This window comes from Saccostrea echinata, unplaced genomic scaffold (genome assembly GCF_033153115.1).
Source record: "Saccostrea echinata isolate AGI-Se365-2 ecotype Australia unplaced genomic scaffold, CSIRO_AGI_Sech_v1 ptg000016l, whole genome shotgun sequence".
NCBI classification, from domain to species: domain Eukaryota; kingdom Metazoa; phylum Mollusca; class Bivalvia; order Ostreida; family Ostreidae; genus Saccostrea; species Saccostrea echinata.
In genome coordinates this window covers 25,356,696-25,382,718 of record NW_026889765.1, presented here as the reverse complement: position 1 = coordinate 25,382,718, position 26,023 = coordinate 25,356,696, and the positions used below count along the sequence as shown (strand labels likewise).

The window sequence follows — 26,023 nt, the reverse complement described above, 5'->3', positions numbered from 1 at the left end:
TTTTTTTTTAAATTTTTTCCCCCAATTGGCCATAGTTTTGTCATTTAAAAAATCTGGCTATTTCGATACATGTAACCCATAACGGCTGGGACTTGACATCTGTTCTAGATTTATACGGAAGATTCTATCATTGGAAAGATAGATGGTACGCGTGTAGCACAGATCTGTACTACGCAGATTTTTTTTATGTTTTTTTATGTTTCTCCCTCTCCCCCACATGGAAAAACGTTGCTGCAGGCCTTTATTAAGCTAGATTCATACGGAAGATTCTATCATTGGAAAGATAGATGATACACTTGTAGCTCAGATCTGTAGTAAGCAGATTTTGCTGTTTTTGATGTTTCTCCCTCTCCCCCACATGGAAAACATTGCTACAGGCCTGTATCAGGCTATAAGTGTATTTATCAAATTATTTTGCGAACCTTGATGCACAAAACTAATGCCGGTAAACATGGTAAAGACTATCTTTTAAAACCTAACTCGTAGTTGAATCAAGTTTTTAATTCAACATGTTCAAGCTGTTAAGCTATGTATATAAGTTCTTCCTACTTATTTAAAATGCTTTTACCACAGAAATTTAGTTTGTTTATAAGGATATATGTATAAAAGAAAAATTCGGATCTTGGTTACACCAGAGAATACATAAATAAGACGCGTAGATTTTAAAGCAAGGTTTGCCGATGATTGGCATATTCTAATTCGAAAAGGGCGAATTGTTCTAAGGGCAAGTTGTCTTAGAGGAGACGAACTCTGTAGTATTCTCGCGCATGCGTAGCCTGACGTAAGCCCATGGCATCCGGTTTAACCCCGCTTATATATTTTCTGCGTGGACCTCAGGGTCCACGCAACAAATATGCATACATGTTTTATTGACTTTAAGTTGCTTTGAGAAAAACATTACAACAAAATTCACTGATAATATAAGCTTATTATCTGTCAAAGACAAAATCGTTAGGATAGACATACGAAACCTATAATTATTGTTAATTATCGATACGTCATATACTGAGTTCTAAAAAAGAAGGAGTGGAAAGAAGATTTTACATAAGTAATTTAAGAATTTATGTTTCCTTTATTTGGTTTCCATAGCTTACCATCTGTTTTTCTAAAATGTGCATATCAAAAGCAGGAGAGAGATAGTGATTTTCTTTTAAAAAAAAATGGTAAAAATAATTTCATATTTTATGCAGTAGTGAAAATCATTACCAGCAAGAATAAAAAATCAATGGTGTAACAAACACACAGACTTGCATGTTCCCTTGTGCACAAGATGACTTTAATGCAAAAATTTAAAAACGGAATGGCAGAAAAAACTCAATTCAGAATGAAAATATGTTCAACAAGTTAAATATATCATTCAAAGTATATTTTATTCTCAGTCTTTAAATATCATGAATTTAGAATACGCTACCAGTATTTTTCATGTTTAATCTTGATAAAGTAAAGACGCTTATAATATATTAAATGAGACGCGACGGCACTGTACACATAAGGAGCTCACTGCAATTTTAGGATACGTCACATTCGAAGACGGAAAGAACAAAAAAGCTCCAATAAATAAACATAATAAACAAATTGAAAGTTTAAAGAATGTATTTTTTTTGTATTAATCAAACGACAATACAGATAAAAAAAATTTCAATTCATACATGTCCTTAATTTTGTGATGAATCAATATGAGCATATTCAGACTTGATAAAACCATGATACCAAGATTTCAAACGTCAAATTCAAGTATTATTTTATGAGAATGAAGAAAAAGGTTACAATAATCTAAAACCAATGATATAATTTAGATAGAGCACAAAATGTACATGTCAAATAAGAAGTCAGGATCCATTTTGGTGCTAAAACACTAAATTTCCATTGTTATTGTAGAGATCGATTGACCGCTTCTTAGAAACTTAGCCACTTTGCCAACTTATTAAGTAATGTAGAAAGTACGAGATAGAATTGTTTTGGAGGCATTTCCTTATTTAATTATAGCCTGGATATTTTTATGTATTACTATAAAATAACTTAATTGAATTCATGAATCTATTGTGAAAAGAAATCAATCAAGCAGGTGGGTTTATTCTTGTTATTAACAGCAAAATTTTCCTCAAAAATAATTGTCCACATTCATTTCTTTGAGCATGTATATTTTCTTTATCTTCACATTTTTTTTCTCAATACATTTTTTTTTGTTTATAAATTTACTATCTTCTATAAGTTGCAAATTTTTTGAGGAATATTATTTAAAAGTTATAATATGACAACCGAAGTTTGCTTTAAAATTATATTATTTTTTAAAGAATTCGTTGCTCATAAGGAAAAGGATCGTAAATAATTATCGGATTTAAGAAATACTAAGATTTCTTGTTAACAATTGTTTTAATCAAGTTTTGGAAAAATATATAAGAATACAAAGAATTTGGTTGTACGGTATTCGATTAATTCATATTAAAATTACCTCTTCAGCATAATGTGTTTGTATTTTGGTGGCAGACTAAAAAATGTCTTTTTTAGTTAACCTTTCGACCGTATTCTTCTAAATATATATATTTTAAATATAATTTAATATAGATAATCATTAATTGAACATCATGGATTCTGTTTTTGTTTCGTTTTTTTTTAACGTCCCTTCCGAGAACTTTTGACACATATTATGACGCCACCACTTGCCGTTCTTTTTCATGCAGGCACCTACTGCAACACGGGACCTTCGTTAATGAGAAAGACCGGTCCTTACGTCCTGCAGTTGTATTCGAGCCTCATAAATCCTGTTAGTATAGTGTACATTCAATAATCTGAAATTATTACGTAGTATGCCTACATAGCCTTCCAGACTTACTTCAATTTAATGTGGTTGCCCGCGTGGCGCAGTGGTTAGAACGTAAGAGTTGCGGAGTAAGGAGTTGATCCATTTAGAGACCGGTCCTTCGGATGAGACCGTATAAACCGAGGTCCCGTGTCGCAGTAGGTGATGGCACGAAAAAGATCCCTCACTGCTCTATGGCCCTGAGTGCCGAGTATAGGTCAAAATCTGTAGCCCTCCACCGGCAAGTGGTGAAGTCTCCATATGAGTGAAAAATTCTCTAAAGGGACGTTAAACAACAATCAATAAATCAATCATTTTAATGTAAACTTTGATTATCAGACACAAAATACAGTAAGAGATAGAAAATACAAATTAAAAATGTTACGCAATTCCGTATTTTATGATCTTATTTATATTGCAATGCTTCTAAGGAAGGCTCATGTCTTACCTAGGCATTAAAGGATTTCGTGCATTTGCTAAAATTAGAGAAGCTCAATTTAACTGATTTTTTGAAATTTGTATTTTATTCCTGAAATGGTATCTGTTATAAAACAGTTACCACATAATGTATTCAGAAGGATAAATAAAACTTCCGAAAAAGTTCTTCACCGTGGACTGGTTGTTGATATCAACTGTTGTATATATTGTCATATGTACATTGAATAACACGAAAGGAAATCATGTATTTCCTGTTCTCTATATGTAGTCAGGGAATATTCATTGGCACTAAATAACTAACAGAAGAATGTAAAATTATTTGATTTTGGAATAAAATCCATTATTAGCAGACCTTTTTGTATTCATATGAAGCAAAATGTATTCAAAACATACATCAGAAGAAGAAATTACTTGGTGTGCCTTAAACTCGACATTTAGATATATCGACGACATATTTTCAATTAACAATAGTTACTTCCATTCATATGTCGACTAGTTATACCCCAGCGAACGTGTTATCAATTTCGTTTTAACGAAGTCATGTGCAATATTGGGGTACGTTTCACCTTTCGATATTTCTACAGTTAATTATTGAAATATAGGACTTCATTTCAGATGTAAATTTCAAATCATTGATTGACAGAGTTTTTCGACAAATGCTTTTTTCGTCGCAAAAGTTGTCTCGAAAATTGTGTAAATTATTCAATCCACGTGCACTGTGAAATAATTATCTTGTTTAAGAATATTAAACTCAATTCATATTGTAAAATATTTGAAGAAATACATCTCCTCCATATACATAGTTATCTTTCTATTTGTTCTTAAAAATACTCGCTATAGACTAGGTAATGGACCCGTAAACTCGAAGAACCAAAATTTCATACACACACGGTACGAAGCTATATTTATGCGGTGATATCTCTTAAATAAGTCAAGAAATGTGATAAAAAATGATTTAAGATAAGTAGAATATTTTAAGTTTGTTATATATAAAATGTAAAAAGAATGATGGAAAAGATTTTTTTTTCAGCTTAAGGTCCTGCTCCCTCTTAGTAACTAAGAAATGAATGTAAAATGATTTGATTGTGGAATTAAAATCAATTTAACAGGTTGATTAAATTCTGTTTACAAGACAGGTATTATACAGAAATACGAGTATTTCCTATATAAAAAAATGTTATACACTGTACGTTATCAAACTTTTTTTTTTGGTGTCATGGATGAAAAATACCTTTATTTGTGCTGATAATTTTCAAACCTACCGAAAAATATTTACTGTTAAACATTTCAGTTATAAGAATGTTTCACTCGTATGAAATTAAAAAAAAAAACAAACCCTGAGCTGATAAGATGCTTTTTGATAATATTATTGAGACAAGTTTCACTGTATTAGTTAAAAGACTTTAAACAGATATAAACATATATAAATAATTATAGAATTTGATGAAATGTGCTACCATAGTTGGTTTGCATGTTTGTTGCACTGATACGGAAATGTTATGTTTGATTTGCCTAAAGAACTGCTTTAATACATTGCAGTTAATTTGATATTTTCTTAAAGAATGGAGGCGTACAAGGCGAGTAAAATCCCCCGATCTTAGAAAAGACACTTCTCAATTCTGGAAGTTCATGAAAACTTATATTTTTCAAAAATTGTTTTGTAAATATAGTCTTTTAAACGTTTGATTCCCTTATTTCATTAAATAACTTATTGATAAACAATTTATTTTTCGCTTAGGGTTTTAAAGGTATCCGAAAAAAAAACTAGATGTAAACATCTGAGTTTTAACTCAATGAACGAGAATCGAACTCGGTATCTAAAGATTAAAAAATCTATCGATTGCACCTATGTTGAATGCCAAAGATCGAAGTAATTACATACTTTGAGATAAATACACAAGTGATGACTAACCCTCAGTAGCATAGACTATAAAAAGGAAAAGACACCAGCATTGAAATCCATAAAATATATGCATGCATCGTGGATGTTGTACATGACTCAAGAAACGGATCGGGTTTCCAAAATTTATTTTAAAAGTCTTTTTTATACAATTAAACTTGGTTATAAAGAAACTTAGTAATAAGGAATTTTTTATGAATCCCCTAAGCAACTTTTCACTATGTTCCTTTTACGAATTTAAGAATCACGATTATAAGGAATTCTACTACAGTTATTGCCGAGATCAAAGAAATGCAGCGGATATTATTCTCCAAAAAGTCACCAACTTCATCAAAAAATTATCAAATCAGAAACACATATCAAACCTCTACAGTTGAAATGAATATTTCACTGTAGAATCTAAATAAATACTTATTTAGACCATATCGATGTGTCGTCTTTCGCAGTTTAAGGAGTATGTATTGTCTAAAACAGCTGATAAATGTCGGTTTTTATAGCTGAGTGGGGCTGTTCCACGAACCCCCCCTCCCACATTTACACTCCGTGATTTTGCTTATAAAGCAATGAAATAGACAACTGATTTTATTATTTTACATTCATAAAAATTAATCAATATATGTTACAAACAAATTGATAAAAAATTGAAGGATATTTTTAACCCTACAAAAGCTCAAATTTTCTGCTTTCTGTGCAATCGATACACAAGTAAACAAACAATATGATCCTCTGGTGTTAAATAGAACAGCGTAATCGTGACATAGTGAACTAATTTGTTTCTCTATAGAGTAAACGTACAACCGTATTGTAGAACTGTTAGTAGAATAGAAATAAAGTCCTTGTTGTCGTTCATGATGCAGGATTATCTCGGTCTTGAAATGTTGTTTGAAATATAAAAGCCTCGACTAACGCCTTGGCTTCTATCTTCAAACAACATTTCTCGACCTCGGATGTTATCCTGCAAAATTCACGAAAAAGCGAACTTATTTATTTTATTTCTTAAATAAAATGCGATCGAGGTACAACTTTTATTAGCTGATCTGTTTTTAAATTCATTTGAAGCATAATTTATTCAAAAACTTCTACATGAGAAGAAGAAAACACTTGCAATGGCCTTCAACTCGACATTAAGATATACTGATGTAGTTGTATTCACTCGGATATATATATATATATATATATATATATATATATATATATATATATATATATATATATATATATATATATATATATATATATATATATATTACATTCTTTTAAATTACAACTGAAAATGTTATCATAAAATATTTTCTAGAACAATCTAAAAATTGAAAATGTTTTTGAAAACTTAAAAAGCTCAATTCATATGAACAAATCCTTTTAAAAAATTTAAAATAATATAGAGTGCTAGTGAGGAGGCCGGAGCATACACATGCATACACTCTATATACAACTCATAAATATAATTCCTTAATCTGTAGAAGTTTAAACTGTGTATCTTTTTACATATTAAAATTCTATAACATTTACATTTATTTCATTACATATAAAAGTACTTTATTGCATCTTTCATCGTAACAAGATTAAACAATACTAATTATCAGTTTAGTTTGGGATACGCACCTTTGAAGATACCTGTTTATTTTAATAGTATTATACAGAGAAGTTATCAGTTTACTATTTTAGTTTTTATGCTTTATGTAATAAGAATTCCTCATTCATAATTTACAGGATGGATCAACTTCTCCATCTCTCAGAAGTTCTGTATTTTGGTCTGAGTGGTAAGATGGAGATAGGGACACCAAGCAAGGTGACCATCAGAAGGGACGTTTGGGACGTGGAGGACATGTTACCACATAGAAATTCTGTACAATCCTGGTATGCTGATAAAAGAAATCTTGGATGTTCAGGAAGAACTATGCTTAGCGGTAGTTTTAGGGAGGGATTCAGGTTTGATTCATCTGACATGGACTACATGTTTTGGCTTCGTTGTAATAGACTAATATACGACATTTCTCAGCTTAGGGATTACAATCCATCAATACATCATAATATCATACTCATGGAGGACATTGACACATCGCCTGGATTTGTTCGACTACAGGTCTTTACAGAGCCACGTTGCGATCACATCAGATTATCAATCATTACATTCAATGATAGAACTTATTTATCAAGTCTTTTATGGACACAGGTATCCTTTCAAGTTTCTTCTCGCTTTATGCATGTTTGGGGTTACAGAAATGTATCTGTTCATGGTCCTTGTGTGAGTGGATACAATGGATCAATTCAATTTGATGACACAACTTGTTTTTGCTGCAAATATTGGCCAAATACTACAAAACACTGGATCAATAGATGCCTTAGGCACGTATGGCCTCCTGCAAGTGTACTTACAGACATTTTAAACGATGGTTTTCACTGTGTGGCTATTGGGAGTAAATGTACTACCAGTAGAAATGATCTCGAGTGGAGATTGTCCTTTTCTCGTGCTGAGCAAAAATTAGTGTACACCATGAATCATACTCAATTTATATGTTATGGATTCCTTAAAATATTTCTCAAAGAAGTTATCAATAACAACATGGAGGAATCATTACTGTGTTCTTACTTCATGAAGACTACAATGTTCTGGTTAATACAAATTGGACATTTGAGGTGGAATCCTAACAATTTACTGGAATGCTTTTGGATGTGTTTTAAGTATCTCATTCACTGTGTGTATCGTGGTAAATTCGCCAATTTTTTTATTCCTCAGAACAATATGTTTTTAAACAAAATTGTCGGTGTTGCACGTGAATCTCTTTTACAACAGCTCTATCAGTATTACAGACTTGGCGTGTCCTGTTTACTCCTTAGTCCGACACTCAGATCTATCCTTGAGCCAGCCCTTTACGATCTGTCATTAGCCTCGCCTGGAGGACATTGTTCCGATATTGTATGTAATGATCTTTGTACCTTAACCGAAGTATTCAAATTTAATCCTTTTTTCTTTGGATTGAAATCTTCTTTTTCATTTTTAAAATCTGTAGACGCGTTGGTGGTAAATTCGTCACTGTCACCATACCAATCATTAACATTACAATACTGGACATGTGAATGTTTTGTTCATGCAGCCTTCGTGATTGTGAACAATACTTCATATTTCAAACATAAATATGTGTACTCTGTGGAAAGAATGCTTTGCAATATATTGAAACTGGCATCACGATTAGGAACTATCTCACATGCATTGTATTTAGGTTTGTTTTACTATGGGAAAAGGAGATATAATGAAGCAATTTATGTAACCAACTTGACTAAACGAAGATTATCAGAGGCCCATGTTATGCGTCAAAGTACTGTAGACAGAAACAGATACAGGGAATATGTGAATGGTATATCTTTGTCTAGGAGAATGAAAAATGCTTGGGCAGTGCTCATCAAACTAGATCCTGAGATACGCTTTATTGAGGAATTAACATTAGAACAACTGGCTGATAGTATTTTATATATTCCACCATCTGTTTTAGTAGAAATGTTGTCTGTATTATCCCACTATAGACTAGGTAATACATCTCAGTATAAACAGTCACTTACAGACTTACAGACAATGCTGATCTACGATGATGGATCATACGTGCCTTTAGAATTTCGACAAATATCCTGGCTGATACTAGGAATTTGTCAGCAGGTTGTTGGAGACTTACACGGGGCTTTACAGTCTTATCGAGAGTCGCTTAGACAGGAACCATTTCATAATTTGCAGAAATCTACAAAATTTAGAATAGACTTTGTACAAAATGAGTTGTGTGGAAATGTACATTAAGAACTTAAAATTTCTGAAACCGTGTCAATTTTGCAACATTAAATGTGCTGACAGAAAAAAAAAATATGCAAAGAATTTTGCATAAAAATGTATTGATAAACCTACCAAAATCATTACATATACACCATTGCATGTACTCAAACATTGAAACATTTCTTTTCTCTTCAAAGAATTACATGAAAGTACTCGTTTACATTACATGTATGTTTTTAGATCTGCCTGTCCTTTTACAGAAGTTAAATGTAAAACATCATTTTGGTGTAATTTCAGAGAAACATGTAACTGTGTAAATCTTCAAAATCTACATTGATGTCTTATTGTTATTCTTATAATCATAGTCTAAATGTGTCTTTTTATCGCGATATTCTTCGAAATCTCTACAATGCGATGCATGTTTAGGTTAAGAAGTCATCTAATTTAAAATGGACACAATAATTCATGCATTATATTTTTAAAAAAGCGAAAATTTATTTTTATGGCATGACAGCATAATTGATAAAACGCGGAAAAAATATGCCAAAAGCGGAAGGGTAGGCAGGACTGAATTCTATTTTTGGTATTGCTCTGATTTTTATGTGAAAAACACATTGCAACCCGTATTCTAATTTTATTGTTAACAATATCAAAATTATTTTATTGTTATTTAACAAAAAGGTCAATATTCCAATTCAGCATTCATTTTTTGTTTTTATATGTTTTTGGTAAATTGTGGATTTCGTCATGTTTTTCATCGAAATTACTCTTTATCAATTAAAAATTTTTGCTGAAATCCACAAGCTTTATATTTTAATGTTAACATACATATTTATTTGTATATATTTAATTAAATTATTTCAATAAGAGAATTTATAAAAACAATTGTAAACAAGGAAACAATCTACCAATAAATCATTATATTATAAACTTTAAGTCTTTTTCTCTCCTTTAAATCCCTTTTTAGCAATTTTCTTTTCTTCCTCCACCTAGTTGGTAAGTCGACCAGACAAATTCTTTGCTTTTTCCTTAAAAAAGGATGTTAAAAAAAATTTCAATACTCTAAAGTAAAACATTCTTATGAATTGGACAAAAATTTTACGATTATCTGACAACTGAAAGCAATAACAGGTTGCCAATAAATGTTATTTTTTATTACTTTGAAATGTATTCTGAATACTTGTGACAGATAACAACTTAATATCTTAATAAAACAAGAAAATAACAGAGTTGTTATATTTTTATCTTAGTTATCAGATTTTTTGTAAAAAGGGATAGTTTGCTTTTAATTTATCATTCAAAGTTATCATTCATGCCACCATATCAGACTGAATCGTGCTGTTTACAAACTTAAGAAACCCTTTCCAAACATGGAATATAAATGCGCATGCGCATTCCAGTCTATATTGGTGTTAATTTTTTTGAAAAGTTTTGAGCAAGAATATATATATATATATATATATATATATATATATATATATATATATATATATATATATATATATATATATATATATATATATATATATACATGTATATATTATATATATATTCACATAATTTCAGAATTGAAATTGGAAAATGTGGCGGAAATTTAGAATTGAAAATGGAAAATAAGGGGGTGGGGTTAATAAAAACTGAGGGACAAAAATTGCATTTGAAAATCTTTTGAATATGTTATAAAAAAAATTATGTGTTGTTTACTGGGATGGAAAAAATTTACTCCACAATTTTTTAAGATATACGAAATAATGCTTCATGTAATTAAGCATAAAATATAAATATCTGAATAATGTGCATCTCCAACATATGCATATATACATTTATGTCACAAATTATATCAATTAAGTCATCTAATACAGATAATCCCCATGCATTTTCATGCACTTGTATTTGTACTATGGACTAATTAAAAGAGTTACCTTTACATGTATATACTCTATATATATACATGTACTCAGTAGTATCACTCGGACGTTTCATTGTATCCTTATTGATCTGCGACAGATTATTTGCGTTGAAGATTTTTATTATAATAACTTTTTAAAACATCATTTTATATTCTTTTCAAATTTAAAAATGTCCTTATAGCATATTTGCTACAACATTCTGAAAATTAGAAATATTTGAAAAGGTTTAAAATACCAATTTATTTGAACATTTGTATCGTGCTTGTGCAGTGGAACAAAAACATGTGTATACTCTATAATAAGCATAAAAATAATTACTTAACCCATAGAACTTTAATTGCATAATCTTTTATGTAAATATTCTGTTACGCAAATATTTATTTTATTTGATATAAAAGTAGTTTATAGTCATCTTTCATCGTAAAAAAGGATGACATAATTTCATTTTGTTTATTTATTAAAGAACTTTGTCAAATTGGAACAAAATACAAATATCAAAATGATTTTAGACTGTGATATAGTTAACTAATTCTGTGTTCTTTGTCCTTACTGCTTTCCAAATAAAGAGGACTTTCGCTTACCTGCCCTTGATTAAACATTAGATTGATAAAAACATGCATGAGAGGTGTAGCTAACATATTGTCAGAATGGATCTAAAATTAGACCAGCATGACTGAAAATGTCATTTAAAAAAAATCACTCTTTCAATATTCATGAATTAATTGATTCATCAAACATTAATATCAAAGTACTGTGAGTACTGATAGACGGTGGCATGGATGATTTTGTTTGATTGTTATTTGTTTTAATTAAAACGTCCCTCTCGGGAATTTTTCACTCATAATGAGACGCCACCATTGCCATTGGTTGGCTGCAAATTTTATATCTATACTCAGCGCTGAGGGCCATTGTGCAGTGAGGGATCTTTTTTTCTGGCAAGCACTTACTGCGACACGGGACCTCAGTTTAACGGTCTCATCCGAGGGACCGGTCTCCACGTCCCGCTGGGATTCGAACCCACGACCTAAGGATCGACTCCTTACTCCTTGACTCTAGAGCAAACGCTCTAATTACTGGCCTTTGGCATGAATGAATTAAATTAAATAAGATGATATGAGAATCTTTAAAATGATATGGAAATTATGAAAGTTTGTTGCAATTTTTCACAATACATGTATTTGATGAGTTATTTTATATTTGCGTCAGTATGATGAGGACATGTATTAATTGAAGTTGTTAAACAATTTATTGCATGAAATTTTCTACATTTATTTAGTTTTATTATAAAATAATGTTTGAAGAAAAAAAATGCGCGGAAATGCCATTCCCTCAAAGGTTCCATATATTCATGTGGTGACCGAACATATTTATTTTAAGATAGCTTTCTATACATGCATGTGTGGTTCCATTTAGGCGCTCTTCCAAGTTAGATGTGCATTTTTTTAGCAGAAATTGTTTGAGATATTTGAGGAACAATTAATAAACCTATTGTGAGTTGCAGATATGAGCGAGTATCAGTAAATTCCGAATTCATTGTACTTTCTTCGCATAATTTGAAAATAATCTTATCAGCATGCATTTCAGCGATATCAAGTATCAAATGAAAAAGTTAAATTTTACAACAAAATGTGTCATGAAATCGTGGTGTTTTGAAGTTAGAAATTGTGATTTTATAATTTAAAATCTTATACTCAGTGGTTAATTATCAAATTTTGCTAATCTGGAATAAAATTGAACTCACAATATTTTTTTTAAACAAAAACTAACTTTTCTTAAAATATATCATGGTAAAAAGGGAAATGATGAATCACTTTTGGCGTTGTACTGTAGATTGTGCGACATAAATCATATGCTGAAAGATAATGAAATAGACTTTATCTTTGGATCCCCATTTTTGCCAATTTCCAGTAATTTACTTATTTCTATAAGGTTGAAAGACTTCGAGAATTGTACAGTAGTTTTACCTTTTTGTTTGATATATATATACTGTTCGAAAAGAAAAAAAAAGAAGAACAGAATAACAAAATATCTTTCACCCTCTATTTCTCTTAATATCTTAATATGCACTGACCCCGCTTGTCATTGCGTAATACGAAGTTTTGAAAACACATCTAGAAGACTGCCCTATATTAAGTCAACTGAATTCCCAAGAAAATCCTAATATTTCATGTACATGTATTTGTGTAGCTTTTTTCTTACACTTTTTAAAGGATAAATTTTATTCGAGGCACGATAGAGTTTTCAAATACAAATGAAATATATGGGTAACTTTTGTTTGTCGCAGTCTTATAATTATAGCTTTGATATATTAGCATCCTTTCAGTAGTTTTTGTGTCCGAGATAATTAGGCAATGACTTTTGTTTTTAGATAGAACGGTAATAAACTTTGCAAAATGGCATCGTATCTGCCTTCAACAACTCTCTTTTATGTAAACTTTAAGAGGACGTGATTTTTATTTCCATTCCGAAAATATATCTTTTTCTAATATAGTATCGTCAACAGATACTAGAAATTCAAATAATCAAAAGACACGTAAAATTTCAATAAACTGTATAAGTATTATTGTATAAAAATTCCACAAAACGTCTTAAGTAAAACATTTAAAGGCCGAGGTTTTCAACCGGTCGGTTTTCCTCAGGCAAGTTTGGTGTGGGGTGGAGCTTAATTGAAACGGCTGTGAAGCCCCGAGGGAACCAAGCTGGCTTGTGTATACCTACCTATATACACAGGATGTTACCTGTATATTACCTGTAAATGTTTTCCTAAGACATAGTTTAACTGTTTAACTTCGCGCGTTGGTCAATCGAAATGTTGATCGTAAAATTTTTGAAATAAAACATGCTAAATTTTTTATGTAGACTGATTCCTTTAGTTCAATTCTTTTTTAAAATATGTTTGAATAAAGGAGACAATTTTAGTTTAATTTTGTGCGTTAATAAATTTCATGCAGTTCTGCAACAGGAAATACGCAGTCCTCGAATCATGTTAACTGAATTTTCGGAAATGGAGAAATTTGGGGATCGACGCTTTCCAAGCATGGAGTATCTCGTAATTAGGGAATACCAAATTAGGAACATCTCGTAATAAGCGTTTGTCACACATCCAACAGCGAAGAAACCGCCGAGAGTGTGTTGGTTTAATAATTATTTTATTTCCTAAGATGGTAAGGTGTACTGTGAAACCATTATCCATAAATATTTTCCCCCCAGATTTTTTTTTACTTTTAATAAATTTTATTGAAATTTTACATTTACACAACGTAAAAAAGGCCGTGTGTACGAGCTGCCTTTTTGCATTTGTTTCATGTTCAGCAAACTTTATGTACGAATTGACTTCTGTTGTTTGCATACGAATTGACTCCTTATATACGAATCAGTTTTTGTACTAATTAACATTAAGTCGGCGTAATTTAATGAATATTCATGAGGCGAGAAATATTATAACGGCAAATATCAGGAATTAAACTTTGCGCCCATCAACAAAATGTCATTGAAATAACTTGAGAACCATGTACATTTTATTTTCGAACATCGAAACGACCCCACTTTCATTATTTTGTCTCTGCAAAAATCGCCGCTAGGGTCCCCGTGATTTTACACTGTTGTTTATTCATCGCCCAGACCAGCAGCAATAGCCTGTGGCTATAAATAGCCACTGTCTAAAACGTATTCTTAAAAAATGCACAGAAAAGTAAAGCTATAGTGCTGCAAGAAAAATGTACCGTTTATTTATTTTTTTTAACACTTTCACATATATGGACATACTTTAAAATGCTAAACATGTTTGCGGCCGATTTGATGGTTACTTTGCATCAATTTTACTTGTGACAAGTTATAGCTTTTCAAAAAGCATGCCTGACTAAATCAATCAATATCAACGGAACCTATAAGCCAGAGAAGTGCTAAACGTTTTCGTCATTAAGGAGCGACATAGTTGCGATACTTCATTACACAAGATGTACAATTGACTTTCTCAAATGTCATAACCAAATATTACAGATTAAAGAATATCTAAGACATGCCACTGTTTGGTAATTTATTAGTTAGCCTACGGGCTGACTAGTTACGTTGGGAGCGCTTGCGTAGATTGGAATTCTGGGAAAAATAGTTAGACGAGTACTAGTCGTTCTAAAGAAATTCATACTCTCTTACAATGTACCAGAGGGCGTGCTTCTTCATGCACACTCTCTGGTCAGTGATAGATCCGTCGTTGTCTTCATCAGAAGATTTTTAAAAATTTTACTTATAACAAACTTGAATCTACACTTCCTGAGGATGATTCCATATCAATATGGCTAATCATGGATCTATTGTTCTTGAGAAGAAGATTTTAAAAAGATTTTTCCTATTTAATTTATTCCTATATAAAACTTTGATCCCCCATTGCGGCCCCACCCTTCCTCCTGGGGTCATGATATGAACAAACTTGAATCTACACTATGTAAGGAAGGTTTCACATAAGTTTTAACTTTTTTGGCCCAATGGTTATTGAGAAAAAGATTTTTAAAAGATGACACCAAATTTTCACCAATTCTTAATTATCATCCCTTGAAAGAGTGTGTGACCCTTCATTTGACTAAATTTGAATTCCCTTCACCCAAGAATGCTTTGTGGCAAGTATGGTCGAAATTGGCCCTTTGGTTCTTGAGAAGTTGAAAATGTGAAAAGTTTACAGACGGACAGACAAAATGTGATCAGAAAAAAATCACTTGAGCTTTCAGCTCAGGTGAGCTAAAAACAACTTAAATCATTTTATGTAAGTAAAATGAATAAGTTTAACTGCATTGTTTTAATGTATTTTATTCAAAGTTTCATAATTAAAAATGTTTTAAAAAGTGATGAATTTTTCTTTAGATTTTTAAAACTGATATCAAAGAGGTAAAATTCTTAACATGATAGAAAGTTTCCAATTTCATCAAATTTTAGAAATTTGATATTTGCATTATTAACAACCAAAAATAAGTCAATAAAATATATAACAATCCATTTATTAATTTTTTGTTTTCATCATCTGTCCTTAAATTCTAATCACACCTCTTAGCACACAATATTGAAGTCTTCCTATATTTTTTTTTACCTTTTGTTGAGAGCTTGAAAGTTCAGAGGAAGATAAGCATAGGGATCTGGTCTTCCAGTCTTCTTGATGTCAATGAAAAAATATGCCTATTTGAAAAAAACAACATGTATGTTGGATTTACACACCATTATTCACAAAATATTAAAAATATTCCTTATATTTTGTACCCCATCCTACCCCGTGGAAGCCATGATTTGAACAAACTTAAATCTGTACTAACTAAGAATGCTTGCATATCAATGTGACTGAATTTGTTTCGGTTGTTCTGGAAAGGAATTTTTGAGATTACATGTAATCAATGTAAAGCTTTGATCCATTTTTATGGCCTAATCCTAACTAAAAGGGTCATGATTTGAACAAATTTAAATTTGCAATACCTGAAGATGCTGGCATAATAAAATTACTAATGGAAAAAAAAATTTTTAAAGATTTTCCCCCTTTATTTTCCGATGTAAAATTGATTCCCTATTGTTATTCATTCTACTCCTGGGATTAATGATTTGAACAAACTTGCATCCACATTATATCAAAGGATGCTTGAATAAGAATAAGTCTACACAATACCTTTATGTTCTCTAGAAGATTTTCAAAGATTTTCTTATAATAATTATTTCCATGTTAAACTTTGATCCCCAATTATTGTGCCGTACTCCCTCAGGAAATGGTTTGAATACCTTATGGTCCAGTGGTTCTGGAGAAGTAGACTTCTGAAAGATGCCGCTAAAGTTTTACTACTTCCTCATTGTCTCCTCTTAAAAAAGAGTGTGGTCCATCATTTGAATAAATCTGAATTTCCTTTGTGCAAGGATGCTTTGTGGCAAGTTTGGCTTCAATGGAAGCCATCAATGTTTTCGAACACAGATACTGTATTTAAACTCATTTTCCCCCTTTACCTTGCTTAGTAAATATTGCACCTTTCTCAGTACTGAATGTTATTATAAACACAGGTCTGATTTTCTCTAGTGATTGGGCAGCACATAATTTTTAACTTCGTACCTTCCTCATCACTGGACTCTGTTATAATCAGACGTCCATCAGAAGCCGTCTTCTTCACATCTTTCTTTTCTTTTGGTTTTGTAGCAAAGAGAAATCATACAGAAAACAATGATGTACATGTATGTTAGACCAGTATATTGACTTGTTTTGCTACATGATCTTCTGATTATCTTTTACATTAGATAAAATTCTACTACTGAGGAAGATGTAACCATCATTGCAACTTTTTTTTTTTTACATTTTAAAATCATAGCTCTGACTTCAATGTTATCAAATTATAGACGACCTGCCAATGAAGTGAAATTTTACATCTAAACATCAAAAACAAATAAGCTGTAACTAAAATGAACTTTATCAGAAATATCTATATCATTACCAAGGACTTTTATGGAGGCTGTTGGGTCGAGGAAATCCATAATGTCCCCTCCCTCTTGTAACTGGGCCAATTTAGCCTGAGTTTTGTCCCGTGTTTTTCTTTTGGGTTTTCTTTCGGTCTCCTCCTCAGAGTCTGTATCCCTCAGAAGATCATCCACACTGAAGCATACAATACAAAGAAATAACTAGAGAGTAGTCCACACTTTTCAAAAGTTTTGTCCCATGGCCACCATATTTCGGGGGAAGGGGGTTCTATTCACAGCAGCAGCCCTTGTAACTTCTTGGTTAGTAACATTGTCATTTGACAACAAAAATTGTTTATACATTGCATTTTTATAGACCAACGATGGGGCTATACATAAATAAAAAAAAAACAGTGAAAAATCAAGTGATTAATCACAGTATGTCCGAAAGTTTGGTACATGTAATATACAGGTAAGAAACTTTCTTTCCCTTCTGATCTTTGGGTAGACCAGCATGGGTACAACTTTATTTTTTTTTTGTTTTGCAGAGTGTGGACTATTGTGTAACTTAATGCACATTTTACCCAAGAACGCTTCTGTTAAGTTTGGTTGAAATTGGCATAATGGTCCTGGAGAAATTGAAAACGTCGAAGTTCAAAGACACACAGACAAACAGAGGTTTTTGTAGTTGAGTTAAATATGAAATTCACATCTGTCCAAATAATTAGAATCATTGATGAGGATAAGCAAGATAATCTGAATACAGAGAAACCAAGGCTGGTATGAAAATTGGTATGTTAAGAACAAGGTACGATTTTAGTACAAATCTGACCCTGAATTTTTCTGAAATATGAAAGTGATGTAAGAAAGTTAAACTGCTTTCTGAGTCATTAAAATTATATGCAGTGAAAACATACAAATTTTTTTTCTCATATGACCTCTTAGAGGCTAATTATGACGTCGTGAACTTGTGCATTTTCCCGTATTTTCAATTTTCAGTGGGATTTACTCTCAGACAATATAGAGCACAAGCATTGCCCACAAAAATTTTTAGAAATATGATTTTTTCAAGGATTTTTCACAAGATATCTAAAAATTGCAGTGGGCGTGACGGGTGTGGACACTATTTTCTTAAGGAAAATAACCTCAGAAATGTGTCATTTTGAGGCTTTTTTCTGTTAAAAACTTAGAAATGTACATGTACCAAATTAATGACCTCATATTTCCAGAATGGTCCTCCTTCATGCTGTATTCTTTCACGATTTATTACATTCAAATACTAAACTTACATTTATGCCAATTCCAAAACTTTTTGCAAACATTTAATTTTTAGGGCACTATAAAGCCCAAACCGTACCTTCTTCTTCAGCAGCAAGCCTAACATACTCACATGTACATGCAGCAAACACATTCAAGATAAAATGTGACACAATTAAAGACAATTAACCAGCTGCTGATACTATGACTATAAATAGATTAAAAGAAATAGGGATCAATGTGTTCAGAGATTCACCTTTCAGGTTGAGATCAGTTGCGAAGTAAGGAGTTGATCCTTACGTCGCGGGTTCGAATCCCACTGTTGGACGTGGAGACCGGTCCTTCGGATGAGACCGTATAAACCGAGGTCCCGTGTCGCAGTAGGTGCTGGCACGAAAAAGATCCCTCACTGCTCTATGGCCGTAAGTGCCGAGTATAGGACAAAATTTGCAGCTCTCCACCGGCAAGTGGTGGCGTCTCCATATGAGTGAAAAATTCTCGAGAGGGACGTTAAACAACATACAAACAATCAATCAATCAGTCTCTCTTCTTCAGAATCACTGTCTCTCTCCTTCTTCTTAGCCCTCTCCTGAGTCTTCTTTATGTTCACAAGAACCTTTTGAATACTCGGAGGTGATATACCAAAGATTGTCTCGTATCTAAAATAAGAAAAAGTTAACATGTGACATGGCAATTATCAAGCAATTATGCAGCTATATTTTGTGTGTTTGTGTGTGTAGATTTATGAATGGAGATGTGGAGATGATTTTGATTTGTATATGCATGAGTTTAAATTAGGGATGTCAACGAATAGTTGACTATTCGACTATCAGTCGGATGGACCATTGATCGAATAATGAAATGACATTCGAATTTTATTATAATTCAGAGACAGTCGATAAGATGATTTTCCTCAGCATCTCCTTTCCATGCACATATAGAAAGCTCAATAATTGTAAGTGTTGCATTATTGCGATAATTATTTGTCAGTAACTACCTGAGTTGTTTTTGTCATAAATTACCCACCAATATACTGGGCTTTGTTTGTAAAGTTATTAATTGGTCTTGATCTTATACCATGTATCAATTATCTTTTATTTTTAAGATTGCTCAAATGCACGGAACAAACCATAGCTGTGACATGTTTGGACACTTCGATAAATATTAAAACAATTAATTTACATTTTAAACTGTATAAGGCCATTTTGATAGCAGGAGTAATCAATAATTGAATTATCAGTTTCTAACTGTTTAACAATTTCACAGGCACCTGACATGTAGATAGTGTGAGATTCCCCCCTCCCCCAATTTATTACGTAACAAGCTTTAAAAAAAATATCGGCTGGCAATTTTTAATGTTACTAAAAAATAACTGCATGTACAGACCGAATTATGAATTCAATTGGAAGGGAAATCATACATTCTGGAGAATTAGGTTTCTAAATCCATTTCATATAAATAGAAGTAAAAGGGTTTTTTGAGTTATAAATACATTATGTATCAGTGAAGGTTCAAATAAAATTTTATTTTCAGAAAATGTTCTGAATATTCGACTATCGTTTGAATACGGCAATCTATTAATCGACTAAGGGAAATAAATATTTTGACATCCCTAGTTTAAATGAAGAGAACTAGTTGTCTTCATGTCTTTGAACAAGAGGCCCATAGTCTGGGATGCCATGACCCTGCTGTACTTCTTCGGCAGATTTTTTTAAAAGAATATTTCCTTCCTTATATCCATGAGAATACATTGTCGTGAAATCTATATCGTGGACCAACCCAGTAAGGGGTTAACATGGTTAAAGAAACTTGAATTCCACACAACATTGCGATGCTTTTATATCAACATGGTCAACATGGCTTTACTGTTCTAGGGAAGATTATTAAAAGACTATTCTTCTTGTATACAAGATTTATCTAAAATTCTATTGCTGAATTTAGCCCCATCCTATCCCTGAGTTTCTTTTTAGTGGAAAAGAATTCCTATCAATTAGTTTTACCCATCATGAGTCCTTAGTTTTTAGGTGATAAAAGTAGTAGTAAGAAGACAAAGTCAACTTATTTTTGCATTTTCCTGATTATCTTCTTTGGAAGGGGGCATGACTCTTCATTCGAAAAAAAAAATGAACTTCCATCCCCTAAAGGACATTTTGTGCAAAATTTGGTGGAAGTTGGTCCAATGGTTCAAGAGCAAAAGATGCAAATGTGAAAAGTTGATGAACTTCAAAATGCTGACAGAGAACAAATTTTGATCAGAAAAGCTCACTTGAGTCTTTGCAAATGGTTCAGGTGAACTAACCATAAGTGGGGAAAAAATTTGAAAGTTTTACCCAAACTTCTTGATGACTTTAGCATAGATTTCTTTGGTCTTGAACCTAAAATGATGCTTGCAGTCCTCCTTTTGAGAAACAAGACTGGACATCTAAAATAAACACTTATTCAGTGTTTAAAGTTACAGTGTACATATTGATTTTCATAACCTTACATAACTACATTGGACAATCTTATCAATATATTTTTAAAAAATCATTTATTTAATATTTGATAATAAAGTTAATGAAAAATAAAATTGATAAAGTAGGAATGCTACATGTAGTACAACAATGTATGAACAGTGTATATCATAATAAAAATACTTTCATACTTCAGTATATGCATTATTTAGTTTGTTAAAACTTCTAAACAATTAATAATTTCAGTATGAGTAGCGTACACCTAAAGCAATGATTTTCATTGTTTCTCTGAGTATCACATTTACTTACAATCTGCTTTAAGTGCGGAGCCAGCACTGTGTCGGGGTAGGCAGATAACAGAACCTTCATGAAGCCCAGAGCCGCCTTAACCACTTCCCTTGTCTTTGATGTCAGGAGTAAACACAACTGCTCCACAATGGTCTCTAACAAAGGTGTGCTGATGGACTCTGTGTAATAATATAATTAATGTTCATTTAAATTGTCGTTCTTAAGTACTTGTTAGACAATCACATGTAAATTACATGAATATGCACTATACTTTATGTGTACTCATTTTAGCGTATTTTTAAATTTAGCACAGACATACATTGTAGGTTAGAGATTACTTCGCATAATTTGGAATAGGTACTGCCAGTTTTTTTTCAAGTAAAATAATATTCTCCTCTAAAATCAAATTTCACAAGTATTTATGAATCAGTGCAAAAAGTCATGCCAAAAATAGGAATTCCATGTACTAGATTCAAAAACACAATATAAGAAAATAGCCATATACTATAAGCCTTCTTTCTTTATATATATATATATTTTTATAATCAGCTTCTATATCAATGCCAATATATCACCAGCTGGTAAACTGACATTTGAACTCATAGAGTTTCCTGGTCAGGGCCAGTAGAGTAGAGCTGACCATCTGTGGGGAACCCCCAAGTCCCGCCATCACCATTTGGAAGTAGTCCTCTAATGCCTCTGTAAGCAAAGGAATGTTAATATGAAGAAAGTTGTAATGTTAATGTTGGCTCTCTTGTTAATCAATAACATCTAAATGTATGCAAGAAATTTATCATTTATTAGACGTGTAAAAAAAATCTTATCATGCATACTACACAAATAACAATAATTAGAACTCATAAATCCCCCCCCCCCCTCCTCCGTCCACATTTGTATTCTTGACAAATTTGAACACTGCTCATTATTCATTATTATCATGTGCAAAAGCATATCAATTTTGAGCGACCATTTTCATTTTTATTCCATCTCATCTTGGCATGGCCCATTTCCACCAGTAGTTGGTAGGATTCTGATCGGGCCTTTTCTCCCATCTCCTTGGTACATAAAATTGCCTGGATGAAAGAGAAAATCTTGAGCATAAAATCACAAATTATCACTTAGATCAATGCGTGAAATTAAAATGCAAACAAAATCAGGCAAAAGTAGAAGTTTTATTATAATACATGTAACAAGGGTATATATAACAACTGTTTATATTTATGGTATGAAAGGTGAATAAATGACTTTATTTTTTATTATTTAAGTTTTAGACAAAATTTTCTTTTAGAGAAGTTTATCCCCCTTAGACTTTTGAATATATCTAACTTTTACTTCTGGTACAACTGCCAACAGGAAATCTTTCTCCTCCTTCAGTAGTTTGAAGATGTTGATTAAACAACAGAGCCGAGGCTGAAAATTTAAAAATCATCCTTTTAATTTGTATTACACACAGAGATCTATCAGAGCATGTATGAAAGATTTCAACAATTATCTCTATATGACACTTACTCAAATCCTGAGACTAGAAATAAGCAAATTTAATTCTATTTTGTATTAACCATTTATTTGATCAACATTTGCCTTTTTAATGGTGAAACACCCTCTTCATGAATTTTCTTTTTACATTTATCACAGAATTAATTGATCAACTGTAAGAGAGGACAAGTATTCATAGAAGAAAACAGATGACATTTCATGTACATCACTTGATTGTATAAAACTGCTATACAGTCAAACTTAATTATCTCGTACTGTAACTGTAACATATCCTAGAATTTCAAACCAACATTTCCTTTTTTACCATGTGTAGTTGTACATGTAAGAAGGCATCACCAATTGCAGTGTCTGCTCTCTGTAGGTAGGTTTTGATGGTTTCTAGGACAGCCAGTCTAGTGGTGCTTTTGGCATTTTCTGGCTCTGTTGTGAACAGTTTGAACAGAATGGGGAGGAAATTCTTGGCAAGTCTGGCCACCACTAACTTACTCTTTTCTGTAACCACAGAAATAAAAATACCTTTGTAGTTTGGATATCACTGGCATAATAGCAAAATGTTTACAAGTGCATTTGTATTGCATGTCATGACCTCCTACTAAACAATCACCTTTATGTTTATACTATAATTGTGCACTTATAAGGAAACCTTTCCATTTCAAAAGGACAATCAAGAATGTAAATCTGTTTCACATTTTGTACAATTACCTCTTCTATCTTGCCTTTGCTAAGTTCACTAAACTATTGAAAACTTATTCTCTTCTTTGCTGTTGCTGTTAAGTGTACAGTTAACTGTGAGATAACTTACTCTCTTCGTTACGCTTGTTGAAGAGTTTCTGGAGGCGTGACCTCAGTTCTAAGATCTTGGTCACTGATGGCAAGAATTTTACAGATTCCTTTGAATGACTGATAAAAATATTAAACGCCGATCTTGAAATCTAATAAGTCAATAGCTAATATCGAATGCTAAATTCATTTTTGATTTTGGGTCTAGTTTATGAATAATCAACACTTTACTTCAGAGTCCTACCAGTATTATGAATTATTTTCATTACTTACTACATGTACTCATACTAAGTTTTGTAGACTTGCGGTAAAGTATTACATAATATGCATACAATTACTGAAGTTGTAAAGTGGAAAATATCTAGGTAAGGAACTCATTTAAGCTTCCTGGTGAAGTTCAAAAAATTCAACATAGAACATTTGGAAAGGTCTTTCACAGATAATAAACATGTTGGGAATTATGAAATTCCTATCTTCATTCATTCAAAAGTTAGTACCAAAGTTAATTTAAAAAAAAATCAAACTTCAAGGTCATGGAATTAGAAATGATCATAGTACCTTCTGAAAGGTCATGACATAGGTAATGCACATGTAAAATATGAAAGCCCCTTCTCCTCTCATTCAAAAGTTATGACCAATGTAAAAGATTTTTTTGTGATTGATACGAGACAGACAGATTAATGAGACTAAAAAAATTAATATCCCTGTGTTTTTGCAAAAGATATGGACAACAATGAGACAGATTTATAAAACAATATATAGAACATGCAAAGTCACTTGAGGATTATTACCTGAGTGAGATCTGTTGGCTGGGTACAGAACCCTGTCAACAGAGACCAGATCTGTCGCTGAAGGGTGTCGAACGATTTACAATCAACCTGGTTAACAGTAGACTCTGCCTCCAGAGCTGTTAAAGTGAAAGCAATATCTACAATTATAATTAAACTGTTTTTTGGTGATTTTACAGAATGATATAGTATGTGTATATATGAAAGTAACCGATAAGAGGGGTATATACTCTCACTAAATTAAGCAGCATGTTTTTTTTTTAAAAATTCATTTTAGAACTCATAAAGAACTTCTAAATAATAGAGTTCATCATTTTTGGTGATCATTTTTACTATTTTTAATGCTCTGTTTCCTATAATATGTCTGTTTTACATGAACGTCAATCTTTCAAAACTCATTAATATCATACATGCACATATTAAGAAGGATTCCTACAAATGTACCAGAAATATACTTAAGTATTCAACAGATGCAATGATTTTTATTCTAGATGGAGTTAAACAGTTGAGATTTTTTATTACTTCTCTGTCGAAGTTTTGCAGCAAGAAAGAAATAGGTTGTAAAGAACCCTAACTCTGTATTGCACACATTGTCTCTGATGACGGGAAGCAACCAGCTCCGTTGAAAACTATAGTCACTACTTGATTTAAAAAAAGAATTTAGAAAAAAAATACACAGTACATAAAACCAAACATATACTGTCACGTAACTTATGATAACTTATTATAAATTTATCTGTTTAAAAATCATACAACAAAATTATTTCCCAAGACCTATAATATTACAGATCTCAATAATTAAATTATTTACATATTTCATTTTCTAAATGTCCGCAAAAACATATTGTAAAGTTTTTTTTGAAACTTTCAAGACCACTGACTCTAAAATATAAATCTTTGTATCTGGAGCAAAAGGAAAAAAAAGTGCATTTGTTATTCCTGTGTAATCTAAAAAGCCTTACTCATCTCCAATAATGTTCAGAGGCACAGCTTCTAAAATTAAAACCTGCCGAGGCCCTAGATACTTAATAGCAGCACCGACAGCATGGTCTAACTCCGCTTTATAAGGAGACCGGGGGCTGTCTCTAAGATTGGCTATTGATAATTGATAGATCTGAAAAAAAAATATGTCAGTTAGAATAGTCTAATAATGTAATTGAACTTCGCCGAACTAAAAACACAAAGGTGACATTATCTCTAGCCATTTTATCTGGACTAATGGCAAAACAAAAAGCTCCATCCATGCCGCTTTAATTAGTTTTCCAAAATTCAGAGCAATTTGCACTCATTTCTTAGACATTCCCATGTTTGTAACCCCCCCCCCTTTTAAATAAAATTATTCATTAATAATAGCCTGAAGAGAAATGAAAATAAAATTGAAACACAATACTAACACAATACTAACAGTTAAAAGCAAGTTTTTCAAATATTTTACTCATAATTGTTACAAATGTTATCATTAACAAATTATTTACCGAACTAGTTAAGAAATAACTTCTCATTTCCCCAATGTGTACTTTCTAACATTAACAAATCGGCCGCTCTTTCGACATGCTCTTATTAGGTCCTGGTCATTCTACTCTTCAGAATCACTGTCTCTCGCTTTCTTTTTTTGTGCCCCTCTCCTGAATCTTCTTTAAATTCATTCGAATGTTTCATACCATAAGGTTTGGTCATAGCAACTTGAAAAATAATGTGTGACATAGTGATTTACACCTTACATCTACAATGTATGGAT

At 31.9% G+C, this 26,023-nt stretch overlaps 1 protein-coding gene and 1 pseudogene across 1 annotated transcript in view; one reads left to right on the top strand and one right to left on the bottom strand.

Annotated features, from left to right (window-relative positions):
- The window catches only part of LOC133188593 (RRP12-like protein), a 387,635-nt gene that overhangs the window by 268,680 nt on the left and 92,932 nt on the right, over window positions 1–26,023 (top strand). The gene's annotated exons all lie outside the window — the stretch shown is intronic.
- On the bottom strand, window positions 16,808–22,584 carry LOC133188250 (RRP12-like protein; annotated as a pseudogene).